Below are 10,793 nucleotides of genomic sequence, written 5' to 3' on the forward strand. Positions count from 1 at the left end.
AGTAAAATTCAAAATGACCCTTGAGTCTCCCTTTATAAGCTGTGTATCTCTGCCCTCTACCTTGTCTCCTTTATTCACCCTATCACTCAGTCACTCATTCTGCTCCAGACAAATTGGCCTCCTTCCTGTTTCTTAAGCAGGCCAGGCATACTCCTCACTTAGAGCCTTCACACTGGCTCTTCCCTCTGCTTTAAATCTTTTCCCCCAGGTATCTTCCCTTACTTCCCTTAAGTCTTTGCTTAAATATTATCTTGTCAGTGAGTCCTACCTTGTCAGTGAAACCTGTTTTATTCTATTATAGCCCACCGTTCCCTTACCCTGTCGTACATCTCCACTAAAGCTTGGCCGAAAATGTAAACTGTGTTGTAAAGAGAATAAGAACAATTATAACATGATTCAGATTATGCATATCCAAGTGTAGCTACCCAAGAATTGTATCTCCCCAAACTATGCCACTCCACAGTATAATTCCTTCCCACAGATGCAAATTCAGTTATCTGAGATTAAGGCATTGCTTCGATTCCTCTATTGCACTATAATGTGCAAAACCTTTTTTCCCAAAACAAAACAAAGAAACCAAAGCACCTGAAACAGCATTTTGTAGCAGCTTCCTTTTGTAGCATTTATAGTCAGAAGCCTTGGTGTACTGAGTGAGTCATCTGTAACTTTGGTTAAGCCAGTTATTTCTCTTACAAAGATTCAATGTCTTGGTCTATAGAATGAGGGGGTCGCTCTCTGAGATCATTTCAGCTATAAAACAAATGATCAGATAGATATTTATGAAGGTTAATATCATGCGTCAACTTGGCTAGGCACGATATTCGGATATTTGTTCAAATCTTCTAGATATTTCTATGAAGGCATTTTAAAGATTAAATTAACATTCATATCAGCAGATTTTGAGTAAGGTAGATTATCCTCTATAATGTAGGTGGTCCTCATCCAGTCAGTTGAAGGCCTTAACAGAAAAATACTGACCTCTTCAGGCGAAGAGGGAATTCTGGGAACTCTGCCAGCAGACTGCCTTTAGACTTGAACCACATCATCCATTCTTCCCTAGGTTGCCAGCCTACCCTGCAGATTTCGGACATGCCAACCCCCACAATTGTATGAGCCAATTCCTCAAAATGAATCTATCTGTCTGTCTATCTATGTATCTATCCCTCCCTCCATCCATCTACCTATCTCCTACTTTTTGGTCCTGTTTTTCTGGAGAATCCAGACTAATACAATATTTACTGGTAAATTAATAAGATTCTAAAAATAAAACACTTACTTTACTTTAAGAGATTTTTTTCAAACACTGAATTCTCATCTACCAGATTTTTTCATTCGACAGATGTTGGAAAGTCTACACCATGACAGATCTGCTCTGGGAACTTAAAAGGCATCAGAAAATAAAACATACACAGCATACCAACAGAGCCCCTGCCCTCATGGGGCTTGCATTCTAGGTGGCAGAAACATCGAACAAGAAACATAACAAGTAAGTAAACTACTAAAGTGCTGATTAAAGAAACTATAGCAGGATAAAGGCTCAGGAATGCCAAATAACGAGTATAAGAATGCTGGAGTCTCTTCCTGGCCCAGAACTCACAGTATATTATGGAACTGAGCATGGGATGGTTGTGGACACACTGCAAAAACTCCTTGGCCAGGGTAATCTCTCCTTCCTAGTTCTACAACTGGCCTACAACTGCCTTGGTTGAGAGGATGGCAAGGGAATCAGTCACAAAGGGAAGAAAACAGCTTAGGGACATATTTAGCTTTTCCTTCCTCTATTGAAAGGGAAAACCTATTTCATGACCTGGAAACTTCTGAGGAGGTCCGAGAGCCAGAATTAAAGCTTCAAATCCCCATTTGTTTTATGAATTTCAAAAAATATAGTTATTTTAATTCAGAGTTCATAAAAACTAAAAGCAATACGGTTGCCTCGATTCTCTTTGGTGGATTTAGAGACACCCGCAAGATAGCTCAGGGCCTGGGGAATGCCAGACTATACATACAGCGGCCTATGGGATGGAAGGGAACAAAGTAAGATACATTTCATTAGGAAATCAGGAATGAAGGTTCCCCTTTAAATAAGTGTAAAGATTTTTTAAAAATAAGAAAAAGACATTTTTGAGATTATATCCTTTATCCTTCCACCAAATGCAAAAGCTTGTTTTTAAAAATCATCTGATAGTCATCTAGCTTCTGTCTGGATAATTATATTGATGAGTAACCCACTAACTCCCTCACTGGGAAGCATGTTTCATTTTGTGACTGCACTATTTGTTAAAAGTACTTTAGTCCGGATCTGCTATTCTATTATTTATATCTGGTTCTATCTCTGGAGCACATAGGGAGAAAATTAGAAATTAATTTTTTTTTCATGAAACACAGTTTCACATCTCATGGCAAGTTATCTCTTCTCCAGGTCAAACATATTCAGGTCTTTCCACTACTTCTCACGTGATGTGGTTTTCAGACCCTACACCATCCTGGGCCTCCACCTTAGTATGTCCTCTGGTTTATCAAAATCCTTCATAAATTGCTATTCCCATATCAAAGTCAATGCCATTATGGTCATTATAAGATAGAGGAAGAGTAAGACCTTTCAACTAGCTGCTGCAAATAATGGAAATGGCAAAGTTCTATAGGCTGGTAGATGTGGTAAGAACCCCAGTTTCAACCTAACTTCCATTCAACACTCAGCTTACACTCCAAGGAAGCAGATTTAGCAAATTTACCATGATCAAGGCATTTATTTCCATCTCCTTTCATTTCACATTCAATCCTTTTTTACTTTCTGTCTTCACATATTTTGTTTTTGCTCTATCCTTTTTAGTTTTTAAAGAGGTAGAAATACAAAAGCAAAAAAGGTTATGAATGAGAAAGGAACCTGAACATGTATAAAAAAGTTACATAGCAGCTTTCCTTTATAAGAAATAAGGCAAACAGAATATTTTCAATTACTAAATAAACTATCAATCTAGTTTGCTAATCAGACTTTTCCAAAGGCATCGCAAAAGCCCAGGAGGAAGACCACTGAACAGTTTTCACATGAAAGGAACACATCTGCCCACCACCCAGTGCCCAAGGAGTGAATGAATCCTGGAAAGGTCAAGGGGAGGGGATAAACTGCTAGAGAATTCCCAGCTGGAAAAAACAAAAACAAAAACAAAAACAAACACTTAGGTAGATTGAGGACCAAATTGAGGAGAGAGAGGGCTCAAAGAGTAATAACACTTTCTCAAAGTCATTGGCCCTCTGCAACACTTGCTAAATCAGATATAAGGTTGAAAACATCTTACTACAGGAAATCATGATATTGTTTATAAATGAATTCGAGACCTAAGTAAAATAGGTCTCAGCTATTGTAGACAAATAAATTAGAATGTCTGTTAAAATTAAATTTGCTTCATAAACAGTTTATTATGTTTCCTTAACACTACACAGTGTTCCAAGCACATTCACAAAACTTATGTCAATTTTTCTTCACAACAATCCTATGAAGAAAGTGTGATTAGACTCTCTTAATCAGTAAGGAAGCTGGCTTAGAGAAGTAAAGAAACTAAATCAAGTCATACAATTACATAGCTATAGGGGTTGGATGGGAGCCCAAAGCCTTTCTGGGCCAAGTGCATTCTTTGGCCTCCTCCACAGCCTCTCCAGGAAGCCGTATCTACCATCTTGTCCATCCCGTAGTTTTAAACCACCAGTCCTAAAAATTCCCCATCATTCAGGAACCAAACTCATGGGGAGGGTAAGGATGAAAGGGAGTGGAGGAATAAGCAAAGTCTATTATATTTTTAACACCGTCACATACCGGTTCACCTCTAACATATGTGGCCATGGGGTATTTGGAGCCTGCACACTATAGGTCTAAATATTTAAAAGTTACAGTTAAGCTAACTAATTACTTGTATAATATTTTCTCTTTTCTTAATAAATATATCTTCATAATAAACTGGAGGACAGGTTTGAATTTTGACTTCTCAGAGTTCTGCACCCAAGAGTGGTGATGCAGAAAGATCTAGTTCTCAGACTGACCCTAAGTCTACAATCCTCCCCACTTTGCTTCCAACCCCTGGCTCCCCCATACACAGATAAGGTCTCCTATTCATGTGTGTGGAACCTCAGCTCACATGCCCAAGCTCTATCCAATCTCATCCTTTCCAACCTCAGGAATCCAAGACATTTAAACTGGTATCTCCACAGTCTGGGATATCTAGAAAGCTTTCTAAAGAGGAAGCACAGCCCGTGGGAGCACTTTGCATTTCCCCAGAGTTTCTTTGTTTTGTGAATTGGGGTGTAGTTGCAAGAGAGTCAGTGTAGGGGTCTTTCTTTCATAGGCCTGAGGGCAGTACTTATATGATCTCATTGAGACCCATGCACACATCTTTAGCGGCAGGGCAAGACGGGAAACATTGTCTAGGGACACCTTGGAAAGAAGGCCCATGATGGGTTTTCAGTTGAGCCCAGTGTAGAATTCAGTGTACATTAAATACTTAGCAAATGCTTGTTTAAAACGTTGAATTTCATTTTTAAATGCAAGTTGATGCTTAATATTGAAAATAAAGCTAAAAGAAAAACAATACATTGTGAAATGCATTTGAAATATATATCCAGAAGACACCAAGAACCTGATAGCAAAAATGCTACTATTTGTGGGAATTAGGGTAGATTTTTGATTATTACAAATCGTTCTCCTATGAACATTCTGGTGCATGACTTTTGGTGAGCATTTGTACACATTTTAATTGGGTACAAAAAGCCAAACAGTGTTCAAAATGGTTATAGGAGTTTGCACTTCCGCCAGCAGTGTATGAGAGTTCTGACCACTCACAGCCTCACCAATACTTGGTATTTTTCTTTTCGTTTATTTTTTTTACTTTTTTGTTTTAGCCATTCTGGTGCCTGTGGAGTAATACTACATTGTGGTTTAAATCGGCATTTTCCTGAAATCTATGGAAGTTGAGCGTCTTTTTCGTTTATCGGTCATTTGGATCATTTCTTTTTGAAGTGCCTGTTTAACTCTTGCCTGTTTTAATATCTAATACATAAATATTTTTCAAATTATTTGGAAAAATTACAGTAAATTACTAACTATGGTTTCCTCTGGGGAGAGAAAATTTTTGAAAAGTGGAAGAGGGTAAAAGATATGAAAGAACAAGGACTTTATACTTTTCTTTTACACTCTAGTTTTCTTTTAAATCAGGGAACATAAACCCTGAATCTACCTAACAAAATTACCATCGATATCAGAAGTTGAGTATCCATATGATAATAAAATTCTGTGTTTTATGAAGTACTCGAACAGTAATTTCCTCTAATAGAATAAATATGTAATTTGCTTTACAATAATTTGATTCACAAACTACATTCTAGGAAACCATACGTTGTATAATGTGAGATGAGGTACCACCTCTCATTAATTTATTATGTAATAGAAAGTATGGATAAACCAAAGTGCTTGATTCATAATATTTACTTTATTTCTGTTGACTTCAATAATTTTCTAAACCAACATATGTCACAATTTTTTATCTGTGTATATGCCTTATCTATTTTATTATTTACCTGTCATTTATTTATCTATTTAATGCTTTTTTAGCCACCTTCTTCCAAAGAGGATTTGAGATAGATTTTGGAGAAATATATAAGCCAAAAGATGAATAAATAACACAAATGAGAAAGTGAGGAAGGAAAATAGGCTATAAAACTAAGATAACAGGCAGAGATAGTCCGCCTTTGAAATGCATATCATAATGTGCTATTCATTTGCCAGAACAGGACCACCATATTGGCTCTGAGCTTCTTGCTGACTAACAAATAAGGAAATATGATCCTCTAAAAGATATACACTGCCCCATAAGATGATAGCCAAGTGTTGTTTAGAAGTGCATCTTCTAAAACCAATACGTATAAGAAATTGTTCCTGGAGGTCACTATACAGGAATTCAAAATATTGGATTAAATGATGTATTGATGATATCGTATAAGATGAGACTGAGGGTCCCTCTCTCCTTCTGAAAATTCCTGTGACGATACCCAAATGGGAAAATGCTGCCAGAAATATGAGGTAACCTCACATTCACCTTTAATTCATTTCTAACTCAAAGTCATGGCAACATTTAATTTTAGGAAACATAAAGTGTTTACTTCATAGTAACCACATAAAGTTTGGGTTTAAAAGTTCTTTTGATTAAATAATATCTTAGATTGGAGAATGTTGGTATTTAAAATTTTAATTGCATTCATAGTTAACAAAAATCTTAAAGAGTCTGTGGAACTATGTGTTCTAGGGTTTGAGCAAAATCCGTCCAGATAAACAGAATCTAAAATGAGCACGATGTCTGAAATTTATTTACAATTTCCAGATTCCTGGGGTTACTTGAAATAAAAGACTGACCTAACTACTGCTTTATCTGGGGTTTTATTATGTTTACTAGACTACATCAACTGTTTTTCTTATGTTTATGGCTCACAAAGGAGGTAATAAACAATTTTAACCACACTTGCATGGCTTATGCATGATGAATATTGATTCCAAACTGGAAGCTATTAAAACACAACTTAAAGCCTTTTTCCCCCCTTTAGATCACTCTCCAAAAATAACTATGCAGAAATAAACAGCTTTGATAACTTCAAATTATTGAAAATACCCATAATAGGACTGTCAGAATCAGTAACCCAATTTTCCCTATTTATATATTTATACGAATGAATTAAGAAGTTATACATTTTTAAAACAAATTAATCGTTCTTTATGTTTTTCCCCCAAAAGTCCATGTTTTGAAAGAGATTACAAAATATTGAGTTCATTTATGTTCCCATTTTTATTAATCTACCTATATATATAAAAAAATTGAGCTACTGATCACCATGAGATAATATTGAGTTAACATAGTTCTTCTCGATTGGAAAGAATTTGGTGTTCTATATTTCCTATCTGGTTTTATTATAGATAATGTATATTTGCATTAGAAGAAAGTAATTATACATAGATATAGATATGTCAGAACATAACATATGTTTGTATATATTCTAGAATTTTGTTTTAATTTTAAAACATAATATATCTCCATGGAAAAAAAATTCAAGCAACACCAAAGAATATAGAATAAAAAATTAGCTGCATCAGATAAAAGAGAAGGAAAACTTCATATATAGAGATCTTAAAAACTGATTTATAAAAAAGAGACAACCCAATAGAAAAATCGACATTTCGAAGATGATTAAGATGATTCACAGAAAAATAAAAATAAATTATAATAAATATATGAAACAATGCTCAAATTCATTCACTGCTAAAAAATGTAAATCAAAACAATAAGAAAGAAGATTTTAATCTATCAGATTAAGAAAGATAAAACATGTTAATAGTATATATTATTTGTCAGGGTGTAGGGACAAAGACATTCTTATTCAATGTTATTGAGAATGTAAATAGGTAAAATTTATTTTCAGGACAAGTTAGCATATCTAGAAAATTTAAATTCATGTATCCTTTTACCCAGAAATTCCATTTTTAAAGGTGTATACTTATGGATAAACTTAAAAGTTTTTCTAATTTACATGAACGAAGGCAAATTCACTCTTAATATAGTTTTATCCGGTTTTTTTAATGAGCAGAGACAACTTATGTAATTTTTAAGAAAAGAAATGATTTTTATAAAGACAAAAGTAAACACATCTGCTCTGGTTTAAGTAACAGGTAGTATAGCCAAACTGTATAGTCTGTGTGCTGGAATAAATCCTTAGCAGACTGAGTTGAAAGCTATCTTCCATTAACAACACAAAGCAATAGATTAGAGAGCTTTTCTTTCAATAAGAATTTTTTACATTAAATTTTCACATCATTACTAATGCAACTTTCTTAAGATGTCCTAATACCATTCAAGCAAAAATGAGTCACAGAGAGTAATAATTGTGTTAAAAATCCCCATAAGACTTCTTTTGGATTCAGATAGACTCAACTAATTGTATACTTTGAGGAAAAAGTTCTAAGTGGAATAAGGCTGGTTATTTATTCCATCTCTCATTATAGATCAATTTTTTTAAAAAAATTTCTTCTGAATGCTGGCACTCTATCTTTGCTCTTTGGCAGAGCATTATCACAGCGTAAGTGAAAGAGAAGTCATGCATTCTCTCCTGTGGGAGAGTTCTCAAAATTCTTGACACATTCAAGGCTAAGGTTAGGTTATGCTATCACAGTAAAAAGTTTAGCTCAGGAGGTAATTTGTACTTTGTCAATTCATCCAGGTGCAGTATTTACTGAGGAAAAACTCTATAATTACTTCTCCCTAGTGGACTTCAAAGAAGCCATAATAGCTTTTCTGCTTGAATGCTCTGCATGTGAAGTGCTTTGTTATCCTGAAATTTCTACCCAAAGTTTGCATTTACCCAACTAAAGGTTTTAGTTTGAAGCTTGGGATGATTTCTTTAAAAACGTAAATTGTAGATATGCCAGACAGGAGGCGGCTGGGCTGGTCAAAAGGCCTAGGGATAATGTTGGTCAAGTTTACACTTAGCTATATAATTAATAAAAATATCTCTAGGCTGTTATAGTGAGAGGTTTATCAGTGTTGTACAGAAACAAAGTATAACAGATTATAATTTGTTTCTTCTCAGACTGGATCCTTAAAGTTACTTTTCCTCCCAAAGCCAGGGCCATAGAACCCATCCCATTGCCTCTCCACCCTAACTTCTCTGTGCAGAACAACACAAACAGCTCAGAAAGAGAACTCTGTACAGGATCTTATGGAAGAAGTCATCATTCCCACATAACCATGACTGTCAAAGAAAAAGAAGAATTCTAAGTTTTGTGAAGTAGAGTCCTCAAGTTATTGAAATAATTTAGAGTCAGAATTCATGAAATAAAAATTTTGTACTTCTATATTTTGTAGTATTATTACTTATATGGTCAATTACTTGATGGAAAAGTCATTTTAATCTAGAACTGCATGAAACTTAGATGAAGAGGATGAAAGAAATCTGGGCCATAAAATAGCTAAGAAGGAAATACGAACATACCTCAACAGAAGCAAGTATCGAAGCCATACTAGGCCAAAGGTTTTACCAATTCTTATGAACAGGAACTGGAAGTTAATACCTGAGCTCCAGCTACTGTCTATATTTCATTGTATATCATACTAGATATATAGCAAACTGCATGTAATTCATGTTTCAATCATTCTTAACTAACACTCTTGTCTTTCTAAGGAGTTCAGTTACAGAGCCCTTGTGGGTATTATTTTAGGAAGGCATCTATGGCAGCCATGGAGATGCAGGCTCAGATCTCCCTTCCAAAGAACTTTGTGTCAGTATTGGAGTTGGCAGACAGCCTTCAGTGGCCGAACCTTTGCATGTGCTGTAATGTTCATGTCACAGCCACACTTCCTTCAGGCTGCTCCCAACCAGTGACTAGCTACTAGAGTGGGTCCATTTCTGGCACCAGACTCTTTTAAAGGTCAACCTGTGCTAAAGGGCTCCCCACTGACCTGATTAACATACTCTGTGTTATCATCTGAGGCTCTTCCTATGTGACCATCCTTTCTTCCTTTTCACCTTATGCAGGTGCTAGACGTGCATCATGGTGTGACATTGTCCTTGTCTATTCTGCTCCCTCTCCTCTATGTCTTTCATAGGTGTTTCCTCCAATGAATCTCTCATACATTTAATTCTATCTTGGCATCTGCTTCTTAGACAACTTGAAATGATATAGTACTTGAATTGAGTGGACCCCAACTTAGAGTAAAGATAAAAGTTCTTTTAACTTTTAAGTATTTTTTTTGAAGAACTTTTAAGCACTGCTTAAGCTCACTCCAACAAGAGTGATTGCTATCTGGATGTGTTTTAGATTATTTACAAGGAGGCCTTGAGCCCCATATCTGAACAATAAAGCTACTGCTGTTTGGAATGCTATGAGAGAATCCTCAGGGACTTAGCTTTCTTTCTGACCCAAATACAATTTGCCTATCAGCTGAAAAGAGTTGCTTCAATGTTAGTTGGCCATAAATATTTATTGGCATCTTATTGGCTCTACTCTGCAAAAATATGTTTGATGCTCAGGTTTAGAGTTCCTACATGTAGAACTCAAACAACTGGATCCATCAAATTCTTAAGAAGACTATGATATAGAATTTTTCTTACATTTGTTTCTGTTTAAAATGATAACCTACTCACTGAGGATGTCAAAATCTGGTTTTAATATAATCCAGTTCAGGTTCAATTATGAAAAAGGATAAATTAAGAAGACCAGTTTCCTTAAAATTTTCAGTCACGTATATATGTGTCTATAATATGTTCATTTTCCCTACAGATGGGTGCATGAGGTCATTCACTTTTTTACTTACACAGACCTCTTTCAAAATGGCTTGGTTTTACATAGATACTTTGTAAGTACCCTAGGTTCGATGTTATACCTTGTGCAACTAATGAGATTCATGAATATTATTTAAACAATCTAAGGAATTTCTTGATAAAACTCCATTCAAATTTAATTTTAAGCTACTTACAGCAGATTAACTTCACTATGTATCACAATACCATTGGGAATTTTAGCATAGTGACTTTATATATTTTCTGTTATTTTTTTTTATGTGCGATGATCTATTACATTGATTATCTGGCATAATTTACATTACAACTTTGTGTGGTATGCTACTTATTATCTCTAATTTAAGATACAGAAGTTTTACACCATTTTAGAGAGGTTGAGTAACTTGCTCAAAGTTATATAGTTAGCTCTCCATTTAGCTGGGATTTTAATGGGTTGGTCTGACCCCATCTCTGTAGTTTTACAT

This window comes from Rousettus aegyptiacus, unplaced genomic scaffold (assembly GCF_014176215.1).
Source record: "Rousettus aegyptiacus isolate mRouAeg1 unplaced genomic scaffold, mRouAeg1.p scaffold_m13_p_8, whole genome shotgun sequence".
NCBI classification, from domain to species: domain Eukaryota; kingdom Metazoa; phylum Chordata; class Mammalia; order Chiroptera; family Pteropodidae; genus Rousettus; species Rousettus aegyptiacus.